The sequence below is a fragment of the Polyodon spathula genome, chromosome 21 (assembly GCF_017654505.1).
Source record: "Polyodon spathula isolate WHYD16114869_AA chromosome 21, ASM1765450v1, whole genome shotgun sequence".
Taxonomy (NCBI): Eukaryota; Metazoa; Chordata; class Actinopteri; order Acipenseriformes; family Polyodontidae; genus Polyodon; species Polyodon spathula.
The window spans coordinates 25,944,917-25,967,735 of NC_054554.1; the positions used below are offsets into that span (position 1 = coordinate 25,944,917).

Genomic DNA, 22,819 nt, shown 5'->3' on the forward strand with positions numbered 1-22,819 from the left:
TATCAACAGGGCATAATTAAGATCTTTCAGTCTTAAATACACTAGTGCCTGGGGTTCATCATTAATTACAGTACACATTCAAACATGACAACATAGTTTTGCCACATTCCTTGACCACCAGTGTTTCAGAATAAGTATACAGTGTGAAGGTCAGTTAAAACCGCACATTCAATGATACTTGTTGCTGTGAAACAAAGATGAATTACATTTAATTTAAGGTTCATTCTGCATTTAGATTCTAATAATTGGTCTAGTTGTGCTGCTCTTTCACCGGAATGAAACATGTTTCTTTTTTTTCTGTGCAATACTAGGAAGGAGTTAAGTTAACTTAAGTTGCTTGAGGCAGTAAAGGAAGTGAGTCATAGGTTAATAAACAAGATGACTGACAGCACCTGTCTGCGGTGCACGGCTAACTATAACTCAAGGTATTCATACCTATAGCCTTGTGCATTAAACAAGCCCCCTTCTAAACTAGCAGAGCTAAACAACAGTTACTGTAGGCCACGCATGGGTACATTTCCTCATGACAACACCCCCACTCAGCTGGGTGTGAGTGTGGATTTGTCTGCAGCTTATTTTAGTTAATAAGTATTAACAAAGCTAGTGCTTGGAGACCTGTAATCACTCAGTGTCTTGTGTAATCACTCTGTTTTGCAGGTTTCAAGCCATTATCCCCTTAAGAACTGGCAGCATATGAAAGAGAGAAAAGAAAAAATATATATATTAAAAACTAGAATTAAAATCAAAATAAATTGCTAAATTCACAGCTGTACAGTAGTTGTTGTTGGTGGCTTAACAGTTCTTGTGTTTGTCCTTGTGCAGCCATTGAACCTTGTATTGTTATACATTCAAATGTTTGGTATTATGCTTTAAGGAGCTACTTTTTGTATTAAAGAAATCTAAGTGGTGTTTATTGTTGTGCTTTATAGAGCTGTTATTCTGGTGTAATTGTGTTGATACTTGCTTGTTTCCATTTAATATTCTGTTGTTTTTAGGGCAAACTTAAGCATGAATTGCATTCAAAATGTTAGAGGAGCTGCTGTATATGTACAGTATATGCAGTGTGTAAATATATGAAACCTTGTAGTTTTGTAAGAGATGAGTGGTTTGTATTTCAGCATTAATTTCAGCATTCGGCAAACTGAAATGTGGGTATGCTGTGGTCCTATGCAGACACAGTGCACAGATGCAGAAGTTGTATTTGCCTAAATACTGTATATACATTGGTGATACAAAACTATAAACACAGACCTTATTGACACCTTCAAATTGTTAAATGAAGTTGCATGATGATGGTTATGTAAGATTTTAAGTGTTATTAAATTTGATACTTCAGGAAATGTTATTGAGTAATTGAGTGTTTGATATAGCAAATCATATTAATGTTTGTGAGACAGTAGCAGTTTACCAAAGGCAGAACCATATTTTACTGTACAAATATATATATATATATATATATATATATATATATATATATATATATATATATATATATATATATATATATATATATATATATATATATATCTGTATATGAAATACTTATTCATAGCAGGTAATATTTGGAAAACAGTATTAGGTCTAAACAATATTGAATTATTTGAAAATAATATCCTTAAGGACTAGAAAGAAGACAAGCGTTGAATTGACAATAGAACTGGCAGAAAGCACAGGTATTGTTGTCCATCAAATCAACAGTATGAAGGTTACTCTTGAAGTCAGGACTTGCAGTAAGAATACCTCCTGTTAATAAAGGTGAACCAGACTAAAAGGCTCAAATATGCACAAGAACACAGAAATTGGACTATGGAACAATGGCCAAAGGTGCTTTGGACTGTTGATGGATGGACAATGACACCTGTGCCTTCTGACAGTTCTGTTGCCAATTCAACGCTTGTCTTCTTTCTATTCCTTAAGGATATTATCTTCAAGTATTGCTCATCCTTGTTAGACAGCTTATGGGTCTTCCAGTCCTGGGTTTGTCAATTACAGGTGATGTATCTCTGTACTTGTTGATTATGCTTTGCATACCACACCTTGAAAATAAAGTAATGCAAGCTGTTTCACTCAATGTTTTTCCTCCTTTATGCAAGTCAAGGTTATTATAATAGTACATAATTTGCACAGCAGTGTGTATTACATTTAATCGGAAAGCTACTGCCCATGATGTGATATGTTTAGGCGTCACCATCTATGTAGCTTCCTCCACCTACTGAACATTAATTAGTTTGTTTTTATTTGAGGTGTTATTGTGGTGGGTAGCTGTCTCATGAATTGCCCATTACTGTACTCAAGCCCCCTTTTCTTTCACATACATCAGTGTCCTTTCAGCCCAGCACTCTAATGATATCTGTGAAAGAGTAACCAAAGGTGATGTGCTGCCTTAATCACTCTGGGGTCTTTTGACTTGGAAATGTTGTAAAGTTTGCAGCTTTATTTAGTTGCCGGATATGGGAGTAAACTGTTAACTGCTTTAGGTCAGCCTGCGCTCTATTTTTCTTCTTTTCCAAAGGCCCACTGTTGACTCATCTCCATGGAAATGGCCGGGGAATTTGTTTTCTCCAATGCATTCAAGCTCCCCTTACCCCCGTTCCACAAGTGTCAAATAAAACGCGTCTCACAACCAATCACGTTGTATTGAGTCAGTCACGTGTTTTTTTGTTTTTTGTTTTTTTTAACCAAGTAGCTGTGAAACCTCAAAACAGAATGTTCAAATTGTTGGAAACTTCGTGGGGGAAATCTGTCTGATCTCTTCTGGAAAGCTGATGTGGATTCGGGCAATGCTTTGAGTGGCTTTTCCATGACAATTGCAGTATGAGTATACTGAAGATATAAACACTACTTACCCTTATTAAGGCTTTGCTTAGCACAGTAATTTTGTGGTTACATCTGCTTCTCACAAGCATGTTACCTCGTTTTCTGCAGGGTATATATTTATGGAATTAAAAGGGAATATTGCTAGAGAGCAGACTTGCAACTCGAACAGTGCAGGATATAGAAAACGACTGCAGCTGAAGGGAGAGAGAAAGAGAGGTAAATGGGCAATAAGAAGCTACAGCAGGAGCCCAGTTCAGTTACCAGTTTTATCTGGAGAGAAACATTGAGTGAATGTGGAGCGATAGACAAAGTTAGTACCTAGTAAAAGAACAATGGGAGACAGGTGTCAACAGTTGAAAATAAGTGGCTCTATTCCCACATAAGGCTTGAACTTACAGTACCTTACTGGACTGGACTGGCTTATGATTAGGGTTAATTTTATTTACACCATGCCAGTCTTTTTACCCTTTTTGTATATAAATGTAAGTCTATGCCATGACTCATGCACTGCCATCTTCAAAGCCTTTCTGGCATGGTTAGTTCTGTAAACATGGCAGGTTTAGAAATAAGTGAAACATTACACATGGAACAAAGTTCGGGAAGCAGAGAATCGAGAGTGTTCTTTTGGCATTTACCCGGGCTGCAAGAAACTCACCTGACTGCCTTATTTATGAAGGCTGACGTGTTTACTGACCTGTCACAATATATTAGATTGTTTCTTAGGAAGTATATTTGCTTTTCTGTTCTGTTGCTGGTGCTTTTGTGTTGCTGTTTTGTCTGGTGCCCTGAGGTTTGTACACCTTGAAGTGTCCTGACAAGTTTCAGTAATGTATTAAATTCCCTGCGCTTCAGTTTGTGTGTACAGTAACATGTTGACCTGAGTTCTTGGAATGTGTATGAGTATGTATGTGTTCAGGTCAGCACTTGAACCAAACTAAGGGATGCATTCTCAAAGTTGCACTAATGATGACTTTGAGTAAAGTGTAATTTCTTCCCTCCAGTTTTAGAGACAGATGATGTGGCTGCTGTTAATTTCTCATTGGCATTTAAAGAAAGAAAGAACTGGGATGAGGGTAAAAACACATGGAGGCCCATAAATGTTTACCCTTTTAAAATGGTGCACCTCAATGCTCGGTGCATACAGTTTTAATAATTGATACACCTTCTTACAGAAAGTGTTATTTTGTGCAGATATATTGCAACAGAACACATTTATTAAAAACAGATTCCAAATGTGTGACTATCTGTTAATCGGGTAATAAAACCCACTTAAATCAACAAACTTGAGTCAACTCGTATCAAGAAGTTCAAGGTTTCCTCGTCATTTTTGCTGTTGTTGAAGAAAAACAAAAGCAGTCAAACCAGGGAAAGCACCCCTCAGTTCGCTGACGCTCCCAGTGTTTTACATGCGTGAACTGAACTAGATTCACTGGTCTCTGTGGTGTCTGCCATACAGGAAGTTTGCAGCGCTCCGACGTCAGCTCAACAGCAGTGGTTTAAAGACTGCTGCCTCTCAGCCAATACACTGCATAGCCACTGCGGCAGCCTCAGCCACCGGACTTCCTCCTTCAAGCCATTCTCACCCCCGCGGACCAGCACTGCCACCTCAACATCAGCTGAGCTGTGTTGTAACACACATTCCAGGAAAGGCTGGCTTTGTGTGGTTCCAACTAAAGCAAGCACTCCACAAAAGAATTGATTCAAAAGAAAGCTGTTTATTTTTTATTATATTGTCTTTTGATTTAGTTTTGGTCTGGCTTATATTCCCTTTGGGCAGCCTGAGTCCACAATGTGTTAAATATTTAAAACTGTTGTGTGTAATGTTGAACAATAGATTCAAATAATTATTTTATTATAATATTGGTAAATATTGTATATGTCAGTTCTATTCTGAGAAATTGTCACATTCAAGTGAACAAGGTAGGCAAGTACTGTAGATGGACTGCAGAAAACGTTCACACTTGTCAGATCAATCGCCTGACTTCTATTGACGGCATGAGAAACATTGCAGAACATGTACCCTGTAGAACAACACATGATAGTCAATGGATTTGTTTTTCTCAAAGTCTTACACATTATGTGTTTTTGTTTCTTTGTACAATAGAGAGGTAGTGCACCAGCACTTTTCTCCCCATAACTCAGTATATTTATATACAAAAACCAAGATCAAAATAAAACCATCAAATCGCTAAAGAAAATAGCCAAAAGGAAATTACGATATGGAAAGATAAAAGGTGGTGGTATTATTATTATTATTATTATTATTATTATTATTATTATTATTATTTTATATCTACTACAAACACTAAAATCTCTCGGTGCTAGAAAGGGTTACAACTGCTTCAAGAGGCCCCGGTATGGAGTCATTTGTCCTTTTATTTCGTATGATCAGAGGATACTTTTTCTTTTTGTTGCTGCATGCAATTTATTTTGATTTGCAGGTGGTCCTCTTTTCTGCAGACAGGGTTCCTTTTGAATCAGAACACCTTTGACTTTGACCTTGGCGCTTGGCTTTCAGACAAATGTAGCCATGTAGGACAGGATTAAAGCCCGGGTAGATGGGGGGGTGGTGCTGTGGCGGTCCAGCAGAAAGGGCTGGAATCAAAGACACGAGTAGGAAAGATTAAAAGGGTTAGCTTGTTCCTACTAGGCTGAGTTACACCCCGGATTGCTTTTGTACTCTGCAGAAAAGCCACTCTGCTATGTTGTCTCTAACCCCAGCAGGTAATGCATTGTAGAACAGCACAACCAAGTAAAGAAAAACTACTTGTTTCAGCACTTTCTACATTGAATCAAAAAGAGTTCTACTTTAATGGGGTGTTCTGGACTCGCAACAGAGGAAAGCAATCGACCACACTGCAATGCATCGCTTACTTTCCCTAGTCTGTATTTTAGAATAATTGTATCCAAATTAAGCAGGGTATACTATTTAATTCTGAACTACTTTCTATAGCAGTTCCACCAAACCTTGCTTCAGCAAAACAGATCAATTAGGATGTAGTTGAGCATTCTCTGTTATGTCACTCTTTTGATAATAGAAAAACAAGCTGCTTCTCTTGTTTCTTTTGCTTTCAGAAGTTGTTGTTTTATTGTTCATAAATGTATTGTACTGTATAATGCCAGTGATTTTACAGGATGTGTTTTCTTCCCACTATGTAAGTGTAATGGATACTTCATCTTCTGCTTAAAGTTTCACTCTCCTGTTTCCTTCCATTATCCTTTTAATCCTAATTAGCCAATTCCTATTCTCGGTAATAACTGAAGAAAATTTATTTAGACAACAGGAGATCAAAGTTTAATCTTTTCAGTTTAATTTTTTTACAGACGGTACACTTAAACACATTTACAGGCAAACTTGCAATTAAGAGACACACATGCACATCTGCTTTTTTAACGCTCTTAGCAGGAGCATTATTGGGCTACGGCATCATTAAATTCAAATAGGGCTAGGTTTTAATTTCATGGGTTTTTTTTTTTTTTTTTGTGTGCTGTTTTCTATTGCGGTAACATGCAGCATCTCTATTGAAATTAGTAACTTAAATGTAGAAGTTGAGTCCTGTTTCCCCTGCTGGTTAGACGAGGAAACTTGATAAAAGTGCTGTCAACTCTGTCTCTTTTGTAAGTTTTATTAAGAGGTTTGCTTGGAGGCTTGACAAATCTTAACGTTCTTGAACTAAAGCTAAAAAATAGAGCAGAGATGGGGGGGGGGGAAATACTTCCACTGCCTCTTCTGTGGTTTTTAAACTACTGTTTTCACTGTATATCTGTCTTATGTTAAAAGAGAATTAGCTATTCACTAGCCAGGGGGCAGCAGGAAACTCATCTGCTCTGACCCCAACACTCCCTGTTCCACTGCTTTCACTGTGGGTCCCAGGATCATGTGTTGTAGATTAATAGGCCCGGCTGGGGAAGGGGTTTGTTTGGTCATGTTTTACTTTGTTTAGACAGCTTGCGGTGGGTGAAGGACCTGGGGGATTGCAGGTGTGCATTAATATGATGTAATTTGCTCTGGTCCCAGATCTTCCCTTTTGCCTCTCTCTCCGCTCCCATGCTGGGGCTATGCAGTACTGCGTGCTGTGTTTCAATGGGCTGTATTTTTTAACAGGTTTTTAACTGTCGCTGCGCTGCTTCTAGTTTCTTTTTTAGTTGTGCTTTGGCATGGCCCAATCTTGAAGAGTATTATATTTATTCAGTTTTTCCCCTGACCAAAAAAAAAGATGACTTTTTTGGCTTAAAGCAACGTTCATTTGAAAACCTCAGTTTAGATAATTGTTGCTCTGGATGTACATTGGTCTAGTAGTGGATAATGCTTGTTTCAATTTGTGGCAGTAAGCAGTGAATCTCATTTAGTGGTTAAATACAGTATGTGAATGACTTGACAAAGTAATGCAACACATAACATTAGTTCAAGTTGAAAAAGAGTAGGAGGACAGAATTATGCATATGAATACAAAATATTCATTTTGCAAATAAACTACAGGATTTTGGCCTGCTGCTTCTGTAAATGGTTGCATTTTCTAAACTACTAGCCACTTGCCTTCTTCAGAACCTTATGTGTTAAATATTTACAGGTTACAATCTGGCTGGGCCAAATGTTGCTTTAGGCGATAGTTTTTTGATTTTTCTGTAATCCTTTCATCTTATATAGTTTTCAGTTGGTTATGTTTTTAGTACATTGTTGCTACAGAACTGACTGTACTCAATTCCAGCCGATTGAGAGGCATAAAACAAACCATGCCGTTCCTGTACCGTGTCAATCTGGTGTTGTATTAAATATTAACGTTTTAATTTCAAGTGAAAATGATAAACATCTGAATAAGAACCAGCTGTCCAGAACCCTCCCCATAGAATTGCCATACCCTCTATTAACAATTTAGACTGGAGCTGTAATCTGTTTATTTAGATTTCTTGATCTTAAATCCCATGTATAGATCAGAGTTCTATTAGTCATTTACCTTCTCCTGCTTTTTCCATCTATTTAAAAAAAAAAAAAAAAAAACAGATGGCATCATTTTTAACAACGTTTAGGGGTGACAGACCCTTCTCTTTCAAACTGTGCACAGTCCACTGGGGGACTCTGCATTCTAGCATGTAAGCAATGGCACAATAGCACATACAATAGGCTTGGACCGGACCACACTTAAAACATAAATATAGTATGACTTCATTAATAATCCCTGGTTTACTTTTTAACACTTTCCAATTTTTAAGCCAGTTCAGTTCCCAAGATATGCAGAATTCTATGGCAACAAATGAACAAACATTATGCATTTCAATAGAATACGCTATAAGATTTTTTTTTTTTTTTTTTTTTTTCCCTCAAATGCTGGAAAACTGTAAACCTTGTACCGTATTGTTTTTCCAAATTGTTTCCTGGCATAGTCTGATCGGAGGATTTGGGAGTGTATTATAGGGTGCATTTAGTGTTTAGGTTTTGGTCACATGGGTTAGTTCTGCTGTAGTATTGATGTGGCGATGTATTATAAAGGTTGCTAGGTGTTACTCGTTGCATTGCGGAAATGGTTCAAAATACAGAACCGCACAGAGTTACGTTTGACTATTTGCTGGAAAACTGGGTCTCAGACTGTCAGCCAAACGTGTATTGACTGCATGCACAGTACTGTATATGTGTGAATGACTGTGTGCCACTGTTTGTGCTTATGAGTGTCTGTGAGCGAGTGTATGGGTGTTTATATAGGAGAGAGAGAAAAGGAGAAGAGAGGCAGAGTGTGTGTGTGTGGTCAGAATGAAAGACTTTAATGATAATCAGGCGCTCGACTGGGTGGTGTAAGAAGGCCGCTTGTGGCTGGTTTGAATTATTGACAGGAATCTGGCAGAGGAGAGCCCTTGTCTTTCCAAATAAATCTCTGGGCTGGAATTCGATCCACTAATTTACATTCGGACTCAAAATAGACCTTGTCCGGATCCAGTTTTCCCTTGTTCCAAAATATCTCTGGGGAAGAATTAAGGAATAGATGGTTATGTGAAGCGTTTGGTACAAGACTGAAATGTGGTATTCGATAAAAAAAAAAAAAAAAAAAAAAAAAAGCAATCTATAGGGTTGCCTTTACTGGTTAACTGTAATAACATTGCGTTACTCTCTTCTTGCATGCACCTCCCCCCCCCCCCCCCCATTGCACACACAAAAAAAAAAAAAAACATTTTCATTCACTCAGTGGTTTAGGGATCAGCCAGATCTGAAAAAGTGCCTTCTCACTAATGTGGTGCTGGCAGTGTTGTTACACTGTATTTTGTAAGACAGTCAATACCAGTACTGTACATCTTAGTGTAGAATAATAGCTATAGTGCTTTAAAGGCCTAAAGTTAATAGACCTGAAAAGACGAGCACGCTTGTCTTCCGCAATGCATCTGCATGCAATCCTACTGACATCAGCATTTTAAGGGTTAAACAGGCCCCTGATGTCATGAGCGCTAAGCTGCTCAGACATGCCCTGCTGGTGCACAGTGGGATTCTTGAAAGGCTTCCACCTCTGCTCCATCCCTGCTGGAAAAGACATTTGAATTGATCTCCCGTCTGTTCTGTGTTAGCCTCCCATCCCGTCTCCTTCTCTTCCCCAACCATCAAAGCCAAGCAAGGCTGAGCTGGTCTTGCACACAGTGAGACCTGCCAAACGTCAATGGTGACATTTGTCGTCAAAAAGCAAAAATCTGCAACCTCCGCTCTGCCAGAAAAAAATAAATCTGCACATCCGAGGGCTGATATTCTATCCCAGCTCTGATAAGTATTAGCAGGAGGCCAGGGCCGGAGATTTTATTTATTTTTTTTTTTTTTTAAAGGAAGCTTTGATAATTTTTAGCAGGATGTCAGGACATTATGAAAAAAGAATTCCGCTCTGTTTCAACACCTTTTCATATTCCCTTCTACTGTGTATTTGTTTAAGTGTCTCGTGTCAGAGAAGGGAAGATCTGTTTCAGCGAGGGATGGGCGAGTCTGCTGCGCCCCAGATTGGTTTGCAGTAAGCCGGGAAACTGGCTCTGTGCAACCCCCAGTGTACTGGTTCTTACAGGCTAGACAAATACAGTACTCATGCACACATTAACATACATGTGCAAGGGTTTCAAAATGTCAGTGCAATACAATGGTACCTTAATTATTCCTATAATACTGTATTCAAGGGGGTCCATGCTTGAATGGAGAAACCCATACCATAACCTCCAGTACTAAGAAAGGAACTTGGTTCAGTTAAATTAAATAAATGAATGTGTGTGTGTGTGTGTGTGTGTGTGTGAGATATTTTTATATATATATATATATATATATATATATAATATATACTGCAGTGTGTAAAGTTGAAGGCATATGAAAGAAATGTTTTTAAAAATGTACACACAAAAATTAACCACCCCACCTCCCCCAGTGGTTTACCAAATTAATAAAATAAAATACAAAATTCCAAAACACTTTAAATACCATAATTATAAATCTATTCAAATCTGTTATGACGAAACCGGTCATAATGTATCTGTAATCCATCTGTGTCTTAAGGTATTGCATAACTGACAAATGCCCATGCAATGCAGTACAGTTGATATAACTGATGAAGCGTAGGTGTGAGTTCTAATATCCTGGATGAACTGAAGCCGGATTACAACTAGTTGGTTTGCCAGACCCCACATTTATATACTAGATGTACAAACTGCTGGAATAGACTAATATCATTATCTGTGCTATGCATAACCTGTGGATTGAATTGGAAAATTATGAAAGTATTAAGGGAATAGTATCCATATGTCTGTAGAAGATTAGATGGCACAGGGAAAATGATACATCACACAGTTAACTGAGTCATTGGCATTGGAGGAGAGTTTATAATGGGGAGGTCAGTCACAGACAGCTCTTTTGGCGATTATGTCATAAACCACTGTTTTCTGAGACTCCATGTGTCCCTCAATTCCTCTCGACTGCTTTCCGTAGCAGAACACTTTTTTAATCCCCAAACCATTTTTTAAGTAACTGATTGCTGAGATGTCAGGAGCACTTCTCTAATGTAACTGTTTTGGCTTGTGTGATTTCTGGATTCAAAACACTCACAGGAGAGTAATTGCAGCATTTGATTTCATTTGACCCTCGGCATGTAATACAATAAGCATCACTTCTTTATATTGACTTTAACCCTTTTATCCCGTCTGGATTTCTCTGTTTCCTATACTGCACACCAGTGCCTTTTAGACCACTGTAACTAATTTATACCATCATTAATCTGCACAAACTGCAGCAGAAAACAAGGAATTTGAATTCTGCTTTGTGGTGAGGAGGTCTCCTGCAGATCACAAGGGATTAAGAACAGCCCACTAACAAAGTTTATATGAGCAGTTTTATTCAGCTGTAAACTGTACAACCAATTTAACTTTGTATGTTGTATTTTCAAGATTTTATTAACTGCATTTAAGATTTTCTGAGCAGCTATGTTGATCAGTCAAGGGAAACAAATCTGAATTCATTTGTTGTCATGGAGCTTGATACAGGTGACTGACTTCACCTGCATATTGCTGCTTCGACCTAGAGACAAATACTCACTCCAGGTTATCCCTATAGCGTAATCCGAAAGTTAAAGTTACTATAACATGTGAAAAATGCCATTCATCTTCCCAATAAGACAGCTATTCAGTGTGGATGTTAGCTAGGAATTTGCACTGCACATTTATTCCACAAGGTATTTCTTATACTGTATTGTATAAGAAGCTGCAGCTATAGATTTAGAAGGCCCAATTTCACAAGTATAATTCATGCTAAAAAAGGATGCCCTTACACCATGCAGTGTGAATTCACATTTGAAGATGTATGTGATTTAATATAAAATGGCAGTGATTTACCCCAAAGGATGTTGGTTTGTGGTCCCCGCCAAAGATCTGTCTCTTTCGGCTGTGTAATGGAGAGCAGTAACTGTGATCCTGGGGATGATTGAGGCATTCCGGTGCTCTTCTTAAGCAGGGGAACATCTTTCCAGCTCATCCTCCGTGCTGTCATCAATCTCGCTTATCTGCCCTGCAGCGCTCAGTAACTCTGCAATTCAAACTGGGGCAGCAGGGACCCGACTCGGCTTTCTGTGTGAAGATATCCTAAACTGTGCCATTGCATTGAAAGCACACAGTCTCTCCTAAGATTATACATTTTTTAAAAGGATCTTTTATGTAGTCTGCCTGACAAGGGATCTCTTGCAAGGGCTATTTACAGTAATATGATGAGAAATCCTTAAGAAATGCAAAGTGATCCATAGTTAGGTACCCATTGTCAGTTCTGTCAGTTCTTATTATGGGTACCTAACTGTTTAGCCGTGCTGTAATTTGATATCTATGAGAAACCATAGTGGTCATGGGCAATCATGGTCAAATACATGGTGAAGTGTAGGGATGCATTTTGGTAAAATGGAGTGAAACCGTGGTAACAAAACAGGTGGTGTTGTAAACCAATGTACAAAAGAAGCGAGACCCGTCGGAATTGTTGATAGCCGTGCATCATACAACACATCTCCTAAAAGCATTAAAAAAGCACCAGGAAGAATAGACTAATATGGTAGAAAATGTCAAGTCACCTGATCAAATTGTTCAATTCCAGCTTATATAATTTCCAAGAGGGTGGGTCTAATACATCAGTTGTATTTTTGTATACATTCTGTTTGATGCTGTCTTGCTTCAAGCCTTTAGGCGAGGGTACACAGGGTGGGGTTCCACATACCAGGACAGTGAGTGTCGAGAGAGAAAAACAGAAACACCAGTTTATCCTTCAGAAGCAGTGCCAGTCAGATGAATGCATAGCATTAAGAGAATTTGTATTTTGTTGGAAGATATATTTTTTGAGTCCAGTACAGTATTGTAGCACACAGCTGCTTTCATTTTATTGCACTGAGCTGTGGAACACTGATCCCTTACAATTTGCCAACCAAGAAAACACAATGTGGTTGATTTAAAAATACGGTAATAACACAGAATGGTGATACAGGTTCTAGTTAATGAAATCATGTTTTGCCATGTTATAATAAGCTTTATTTATATGCAGTAGTTTCCCCGTATAGGATCACCTTCTAAAGAGAACATCCTTGTGGTGAAACTGATTTTTCCCACTGGAAACACTGTTAACGATTTGTTCACAATGGATACAGTACTGTTTTGTAAAAAAAAAAAAAAAAAAAAAAAAGCGACTTGTGATCGCGAGAGTGTCTTGAGGGACACTGACTGGTTTATTAAAACTTTCCAGAACTGCTGTCATATCATTGAATTGTTTTGTATCCTGATTTCCACGCGTGCATCTCATTGCTACAAAATGGCACGTAAACAAACGTCAAAATGCGCCGCTGTTTCTCTTGCTACACAAAGTTGGAAATTGTTCTCTTGAAAAAAATCCTGAATTGGACACAAGTCGCCAAGCAATTTGGTGTTTCCCGTTCTGGTGAGTTGCTTCACCATCCTGTTAAATATTGTGAATGTCTTTGTATATTGCTGCTGCATTTGTAACATGTGTAGGGGTGCTGTGTTGATTTAGTTTGACAGTTAGTTTGTTAACATTAAGCGAACCGTAAGTAACTGCCATTATTTTTGCCTCTGCAAAAATAACACCTACCACACCTACCAGCTAATTTCATAGTACACATCGATTTTTAAGCTTTTTGACTGCGTTGTTTTGCTGTAGTTTTATTAACGTTAGTTTGTCTGTTACTTTATTATTTTAGTTTATTAACATACACGTGCCTATTGCTTTGCTTTTGCTTATTCAGTTCATTTCATATGTTGATGCATGTGATGTGCGTTATGACAAATAATACGTATTTATTGATTCATATTGTCTGGTGGCTAACTCCGTCTTATAGAACACTTCAGCTATAAGAACACTTTGCTTGCTTCCCGAAGGGTGTTCTCTTAGCTGGAAATGTATGCATGCATCTATGTATGTTTCTTTTGTACAGCGGTATCGGCTCAATGCTTCAGTGAGGGAGGTCCCGGGTTCGCGTCCCACCACCTGTGAAGAAACCCTAAGATCGTTACAATATCTTAGAGGTTTGGTTGTAAATTGGATACCATCTTAGCTGTCTAACAGAAGCCTGGATTATGGGGATATGCCTTCAATAAATGAATGGATCGTGTGCTGAGGGACATATCAAAAGGTTATTCTGTTTTGATTTATTTAATACATTTAATGAGTGAAAAACAATGGTTTAAAATTTCTGGTTGGTTTTTGCAACATGGAGTCTGGTCTCCATTTTGATGGTCTGGAAATCTTTTGCTATTAATAGTTTTTTTTTTTTCATTAGAGTAAAATTAAATTAATTTTAAATGGTAAATTAGAGTAAGATAAAATGGACACTCCCTTCCTCATACTGTAGTACCAAATCATTTTCTGCCAGTAAGAGGCCGCTCATGTGAGTGGTACTGTATCTGTAAATTGGCCTTTTTTTCTTTTTAATTTTTTGATTTTTATGCTTACTACTACAATATGGCATTGGTGTTGTAAAACGCTTCTTTAGGAACTTGTAGTTAGGCCTAGTTTTATTTCTAACTTCACACAGTTTATATGCCATACTGTTAGATTACATCAGAAAAAACTAAATGTGCATATATACGTCATTTTAAAATATACTATTAAAAGGGGAAATGTTCTGTAAAAATCTTGAGCAGCAATGATCTTACTGAGTCATAGAATTTGAGATTGGAACATGTATTAGAAAGGACGGTAAGCCTTCTGATGGCAGCATTTGCCGAAAGAGAACGCTTTAAGTTAGCATACAGTTTCTATCCAGTCCAAGAAAGGTTAATCCCCATTATCTGCCCATAACATTAAATATATATAAAAAAATATATTTTTTTTTTAATAGTGTATTACAGATAACACTCATAAAAGCAGAATCTACAAAATATCTGGGTTGCAAAACAGTTTTTAAAAAACAATAAATTGCATTTATTTACTATTTTGTTTAACACTTGATACAGCCCACAGTAGTACTTGCCCATTTTGAAAATGACATATTTTAGTGTCCTTAATTACACAGTGTTTTAAACATGTAACATCAATGGTGCTTGATTTAGTTTTTATGGCCAACAGGCAATATGACCTCATAAACTACAAACTTTTAGTAATAAAACAGTTAACGCCCAGATACTGTGCTTGCATGTCTTGAGACGGTAATATTTTCAAAAAGAGATTCAGATGCTCAGGTGCTGTGAAAACTATGATTAAGTGTAGATCTTCTGGAGGACTGCAAGGCTGGGAGGTGGGAAGGTGGGTGGTCTACCTTCCATTTTCCTGTGAAGTGTACGTTGTAGGAGAAATCCTCCTTAGCATGGTGAGCAGTAAGAAATGGGAGCAAACTGTTGTTAGGATGCCTTATTATAGGAATGGGATGATTAAAAAAAAAAAAAAAACTAAGAACTGAATCAGAAAACTGATTTTCTTAAAACGTCACACTTCTGTGTTTGCATGATTTAATGATTAGAATTAGAATTCAGTTATATACATGGATTGAAGTTGTTGGAAAACACAGGATAATTTCTCATGCAAAGTACTGTATTAGCCTAAGTACAATTTAGACTGGACATTTCTGCGATAGAACGGAGACCAATCCAATATAGTGCTTTATCAAAGTGTCAGGTCTTAAATTCAAAGATTACTGTCCTATACCTCTGTTCAGATTCCCCACAATGTGCAATCAGCCTTTCCAACAGCTCATCCTGTTCTATATTACCAGTTTCTTTGGCAGACATTATTTTAAATTATCACATCATTTTAAAACTGGAAAACATTTACTGCTTCAGTATGGGCTATTAACAAATACATACAGACTTTAACAAATGTATTACTTTATCCCTAACTAGACAAATGGATGCATGCAGACTGACTACAGATTAATATTATTTTCTTTGTTTTCCAAAAACACGTGCAGGAATGAAGGTCAAAGTTTGCACATGTGCAGTACACTATCAGAAAACGTTTTTCCGAAAAGTGTGTTTACATGATATACATTTTGTTAGTTTTCGGAAATTTCTAGGTGGTTTTCCGAAAATTGACTTTGCACATAAATCGTGTAAGTGCACTCTGTAGCACTGACAGCTAGTAATAAAGTTGTCAGTAAGCGGCGTGCATTGTTAATATCAGAATTCCATTAACATTAAAGTCTATGGAACAGGATTGGTTCCTGGGAAGATGTGAATAACGAAAGCTTTATCAGGGTTGCTAATAACCGGCATCTACTGTATTAGGATTTTTTTTTTTTTTAAAGTCAACAAGTTTCCGCGTGTGCTGTTTGCTGTTACAGCAGAGGCTTTTAACAACAATTAAGATGTATTAGTTGTTTATTATAGGGTGTAAGAACAGCACTTTTCCCACGCTCCCTAAGGCGCTTCAGGCATCCCTGTGTTTAAAAGAAAAGCTAAGCCTAATTATTAAGGGGGTAGAGATATGTGCTGCGGTTTATTTAGGGATATGACTTGGATAAACTGTAGACTTTAACATAAAAAAATGAAATGAAGACGCACTAAGTAAACACACAACAATAGTCTGGTTGAAATTGGGAGTGTCCAGAACAACTCTGATAGGCTTCAGACTCCAGTCCAGTAAAATGAGAGCGAGCGTGGGCTTAGCACTGTAATCTGATTTGGACGGGGAATGGGTTGCCTCACATGACCGGTTTAGCAGAAGATTGGTGCAGTGTGCCAGTTTCCCCTGAGGAGAGGGGAGGTAACGTTAGGACAGATGTGGGTGGAGGAAGGCAGGCAGGCGGGCAGGCAGACAGGCAGGCATTTTTAAAAATCCTTTAGATGAGGGTTTTTGTAGTGTTTTCAGGAGATGTGGTTTTTGTTTGCTTTTCTACCCTAGTTTAAAAAAAATTAATAATTTATTTGATACTCTGTTTGAGGAGTTCAGATGTACTTGTGGAGCATGCCAGAATATTAACAGTATTGGAGGATTCTGAAATGCTCTTATTAATTTATCCAGACACATCACAGCCTACAAATGTCACATCGCCGCCCAGAAAAGATATAGGAAGATCACAAGCTGGTTGGTTTAATGTTTTACCCAGCTCTCATTCCTATCAGCTATCTGTTATTGGTTTTGAAACAGTAGTCAGTTTTCAAATTTGTCAATACTTGTCCCTTAAGCAAATGCAGCATTTCACAAATACTTAGACCAGCAACCTTTTGAAGGGGAACGTTTTTACCAGCTGCTGGTGGTAGTTTTAAAGGCATTTACCCCAGTCTTTAATCAACAGGAAAGGAGAACACGTTTATTTGGCAAAGCTTGAACCAAACAACAAACAGTAGTAGGCCCTTCGGTCTCCTTTGTTTGTTATTTGTCTGTCATTTTGTAACAATAACATTGTGTGTTTTTTTTTGTGTTTTTTTTTTTAGGAAATAGTAAATTTAGACACAAATATTTAGAAAATATGCTCATGGTCACCTTCATTGTAATGTTTTAAAATTGTGAATGTATTACATATATTTAAATTCTACACAAAGAACGTGCTTGCGCATTCGCTACACAATTCTGACATATACAAAATGACAGTAAAAAAGATATAAACCAATGACAGATTTAATTCTGTATTATCTGGCCTCGCCTACAGTGTTTCCGCTGACAGCACAGTGAGAGAGGGAGAAGGTCAGAGACACAGACAGGGAACTGTTGTTTGAATAACTGGACTTCACACAGTTTTCATTTTCTTGTTTGTGAAAAGCAGGAAGCTCATTAAAAAAAAAACCCCAGTCGCTGCTGTTGTCTTCTGCCTTTAAGGGGAGCAGTTGGTGTAAGAAAGGAGAGCCGGGTCAGGGAGCTTGTGTGCTTTCTAACTGAGGAAACGCACACAGAGGATGTGGTGGGGAATGTTCTAATCCCAGCTTCTGCTGTCAGCGGGAAGTTTTCCATAAGAAGAAATCTGCCTCCCACAATCCTGATCATGGCAGTTTAGTTATTGCAGAGAGCAGAGGGGGCTCACCATGACCTCAGATACTAATCAAAGGCAGCTTGGGATTAGAGTTTTTTTCATTAGGTCATAACACAGCTATGATTGTCACATCAAGCAATTGTTATGTCATTCAAACTCATGCATTAACCATAGTAGTCTATACTAAATTTGTACAGTTTTGGGAGTGCTCCAATTAAACAATTCACGGCATATTAAACTATGATTCCAGTTCAGATGATTTGCAGTAGTCTGAAAAGGGAAATAATTGAAGGGATTAGTGGAACCCTCAACCTCTTCCACTAACCCTCAATTTTCTGATTTTGAGTTTTCAGCAGAGCTATTTGGGCTTATGAAGAGTTGAAAACTTGCAAACAGTTGTTTATGTGCATACTGTAATTTTGTTTGTAGCTAACTGGGTTAGACTTATACTCCTGCAGTTCCTGCATGTTTGAAAAAAAACTAGGTTAGCATGTATTGTAAGGGGCATTGCTGGTTTTCATACAGTACTGGATTCTCCTGTCTTGGCTGTGGGGAAAAAAAAAATCTGGGTTTGAAAGTGTTTATTCTGACATTGATAAATACACGTCTACATGTATTTCTTTTTTGTACTGCTATATTGCTTTAGGTGATGACAACAACAAAAAAACTCTAGCCTCTAATAATAATAAACATGGACTGCCACAATTTTCCAGTTTAAAAAAAAAAAAGTTTCAAACACTTCTTTTTTTTTTTTTTTTTTTTTTAACTTGAGCTCCACAAGAAGAGCCTGAATAGAATAACAGCAAAAATACGCTCTTACTTAATCTGCAATGTTTTTTGTTTACTGTGGTGTGTTTTTTTTTTTTTTTTTTTTTTGTACATTCCAGACTTGCATTGAATCACTTCACTTGAGGTTCTTAAAGCGAGTCGTTTGTTGCTTGGTAACACTGCATTAGTTTCCCGAGTGACCAGCGAGGTTCTTGTGATACTTAGAAAAGTAAATGATACCTAAACACAGGCCTGATGTAAAGGGTTCCCTGCACGGGTGTTTGCTGTATTACATCATGTTTGTAATTTGACATTGTAGGAGACACTTCACCTGGTTTCCCATGAGAAAGCTGCAAAAGAAGACCTGTCACTTTAGTGTGCCTCCATGAGACACTCTTTCCCAGTACAAAGTGGCTGTGAATGGAGCCACTTTCCCTTTCTTAGTTTGAACTACAATGGAATAAGCTGAGACCTGTGTAATTAATTAATGTAAGGGCAGACAAGTGTTTTTATTTTCCTACAGCAGCAATTCCAAATATATTTTACATAGCTGTCCTCAGTTCACCTGGCGAACCAAACCTATGTCCTGGTTTCTCCCAAATTAGAATATGATTCCGTACCATCAGCCAATCGGCTTCTAGCTCAAGCTGGCTCTAATAGATGGTAGATGCCAGCTGGAACATCTTAGCACCAACTGCGAATCAAATTTAAAATCAATCTGTGTGTATACCAGCTTTTTTTTTTTAAATTACATTAAATATCACCCTAACATGCCTCTTGTCAGCCTTTCTTTCCTGAAAATGCTGCCACACTGCCTACTTGGTGTACATGCAAACCACTGGGGGGAAAAAACACACTTGGCAATTTAATGGCTACCATCAGTGAAAAGCCAATCTCACCAAAAGGTACACAGATCACTTTGTGAGAGCAACAGCTGTTCAGCTTCTACCTGATGCTGGTCTGGGGACAAAATAAATCATACCTGTAACAGGACACCATAATGAATGCTCAATTTGAAACTATTGGACAGCAGATGTTCAGCAAAAACACAATTGGTCTGCAATACTATCCTGGACTGGATCCTGCAAACTCCAAAGACTCAAAACCAACCAATCGAGCAGTGAATCCTGTTCCTGTCACCACCGCACCAGCCAATCCACTCCCTGCCAGCTCAAATGATGCTCCAGTAACAAGCAGTTACTGAACAATGCCCAGATTATAAATAGGGGTTTTAACAAGTTAATAAAAAATAAAGAAAATGATTTACTAAAATAAAACTCTGTGGTGGGCTCTGTCGCTTAAGTGAAATATGTAAATAAAATGTTGATAAGAATCTTGCAAATTTTATTTAGTCGGGCAGATACCATATACCTTTGTTAATTTCATTGAAATACTAACCTTATTTCTACAGGTCATCTCTATCCTGTCTGCGATCTGTGTCCATGTTGTTAAAGAGTAATTAGATGATCATTGTCTTTTTAACCACAGGCCATTTGCCAGCAGTGACTGTCCTTGGATACGTAGTCAGAAGCAGTTGCATGATGGAAATTAAACACGAGCCTTGCATTGACTGTCCATGAATGACACTGGGTTGTCTCTGGGTCTTGTGCTGCTGAAGAAATGGACATTAATGACAGTGCCGGTAAGACTTTGAGAGACTTCCAGTTTCTTGGTGTGTTTACCTGTCCTGTTTTATGTTTCCTAAATGTCCACAATATTCCTAAATATGCATATTTGCTCTTTTGAGTCTCTTCACTTAAGCCAGCCAATTAGTGAAAGATTGCTTTCCTGTGTTTAAAAGGAAAACATCTAAAATGCAAGTAACCACTCAACACTAAGCAGATTCCGTTACACACATATTGGGGACATATTATGCAGTAATTAATAATGTAATTGGTTACTAGAGGGTAATTAATGTAACTGCTTTTGTAATTCGAGTAGCCATGTACAGTAAATAACAGTTAACAGTCAATAACAACACAAACAGAGTACGCATTAATTACCATTGTCCTGGAGTGGTAGTAACCACTTGTGTGTTTTAATGATCATTTCAATGGGATAATTAGAAGACATAAAAACAGCTGTGTGCACAGCAGTATCAGAGCCTTAAGTAGTTATCAAGCAAATCTAAAACACTTACCTAATAACAGTATAATGAGTAGAACTGAACTGCAGTTTCCAAACCATTCCTAATCAATTACTACAGTATGTAAAATGGAAAGCCTTGCCAATGTGGATAGACAGTGGTGACATTATTGGTGAGTAGAAATGCTTGTTTTACTAGATTTGACCCCTCTTTGGGCATTCATGGGTTTGCAATTCTGCAGCACCCTTTACAGTGTTAACACATTGATACTGTTCAGGTAATGCAACACAGACTCCGAGCATTTTTAGGCTGTGTACCAATTGGCCGAGGTCCCTGGATAGGGCTGATTCACGTATCTGTAACTTCTGAGCAATGCCACTTGTTCCCAAGATCGGATTTTCATTACAGGTACTGTAGGATACTTGTTACAGTACTTGTTGGACTGTGTCTTCCGATCTTTGCATTGTTCAGATTACAGAGTTTAATAAACAGTAAACAGTTGCTACAGCTGTTTAAATAATTTACCTGTTTTTTTTTATTTTTTTTATTTTTTGGATTTTCATTGTTAATATCCTGACAGCTTTTTACACTTACAACTTTTAAAGTATTTGAAAGCTCTTTTCAAAATGTCTGCTTTAGTGCACTGATAGTGCAGGGATTATTGCCCACTTAGTCAAACAGGTAACACAGCAGTAACGATCCATGATGTGGTACAAACAGAAAAGCCAGAGGACTTGTTAGGTTTTTATTTTTATTTTTGTATCGCTCATCCTGCAGTGATTATTAGAAGACAGATCTCAAACTCGAGTGCACTAGAGCAGTCCTATTGAAACAGACTTTAAAGTTTGAAAAAACATTGTCAAGATATTAACCATGAAAATATACATTACAGGTACATTATTAAAACAGTTGTAGCAACACGTGGGGATAATGCTATGTTTTCCAGAACACCGTTACTTACTCAAGACAATTCATGATACAGTTTCACAATCTTAAGAAATATCATATAATGCTAATTAAAACAATACAGAAATTAAAACAAACAAACACATAAATGTAATTGTTTGAAAAATCTAATTAGGCTCAGGAATGAGAAGGTTAGTAGCCTTTTTCATTTCAGTGTGTGATTTTAACATCCACAAAGCAGTACAGAATAAATATTAGGGTTCAAATGTGTTGGGAACAGGGAGTTTCTTTTTCATTCTTGATATGAGATGTTATGGTATAGCAGCTAATTTCTGAAATTTCCTGATGTTTGGAAGGCAGAAAAAAATGTGAATCTTGGCAACACTCTAAGGAAGGGTAAATTTAAAATGGAGTTATGGTTCTCTATCTGAAACAAGATGACTTACTCCACAAAAATACAACTGACAACTTAAGTCACAGCTGTTAAGGAATGGTAGGCCTGAAAAACAGCCAGTGTCACTAACAATGCACTTATTCCTCATGGAGGTAATTGAGTGGTACTATAACAGCACGTGGAGATCTAGACAAAGGACACCTTTTCAAACCTCGGGTATAAAAGGTGAGGCTTCCGGAAGCAAACTTTAACTGACCCCTGTGGCCTGCATGCTGGGAGCCTTAATCACAGTTTGCTTCCCTCTCAGTCAATAAATATAACCACATTTCAACATCAAGTGGGGTGGGGAGTTCTGAATACAACGCAAGAGATATAAGATGCCAAAGTGAGCCTGTCTGACAGGTTGGGTCCTGACGGAAGCCGATACCGCAATGCGGGCCTCAGCACAAATATTAAGTACGGCAGAACAGGCGGTGATGGAACGTGACACCTTGCAAGTTCTAGAACCTTAGAAAAAGAAAAAAGATGATTGTTGCTATGACAGGCCTTTCCTTCCCTTGGGCAAATCTTAATTCATATCAGGTATTTTCTCGGTTCATGCAGTTACGTACACAGAAAAAGGCAGTGACAAACCTATAGAACTGACATTGGAAAAGAAAGGATATTCATATGATGTCATTGTATTTTGTAGGCCTGCACATCATTATAATTTGTCAAATTTTGCTACTGTATAATATTCTTAGTCACTACACTATGGTAAAGGCAAAAGTAGTAAATTACAATCACTGCCAATTTTATGAAGGCATGTACAGTATTTCACAGCAAAACAGGTGAGATGTGTTTTATATCTATAATAATAAAAACAATAATAATGTATGTTCAATGATATGTAAAAACAATGTAATTCACAAAGCAATTTATTCTCTTCTGTCACCAAAATACTAGGGCTTTAACATA

At 37.6% G+C, this 22,819-nt stretch overlaps 1 long non-coding RNA gene across 1 annotated transcript in view; it reads left to right on the forward strand.

The window, feature by feature from the left end:
* LOC121296044 overlaps nt 1–22,819 on the forward strand; it is a 90,058-nt gene that overhangs the window by 56,102 nt on the left and 11,137 nt on the right. Inside the window, exon 2 of the long non-coding RNA XR_005947006.1 lies at nt 19,965–20,118. This is a non-coding gene — a long non-coding RNA (uncharacterized LOC121296044). The remainder of the gene's footprint in view (nt 1–19,964; nt 20,119–22,819) is intronic.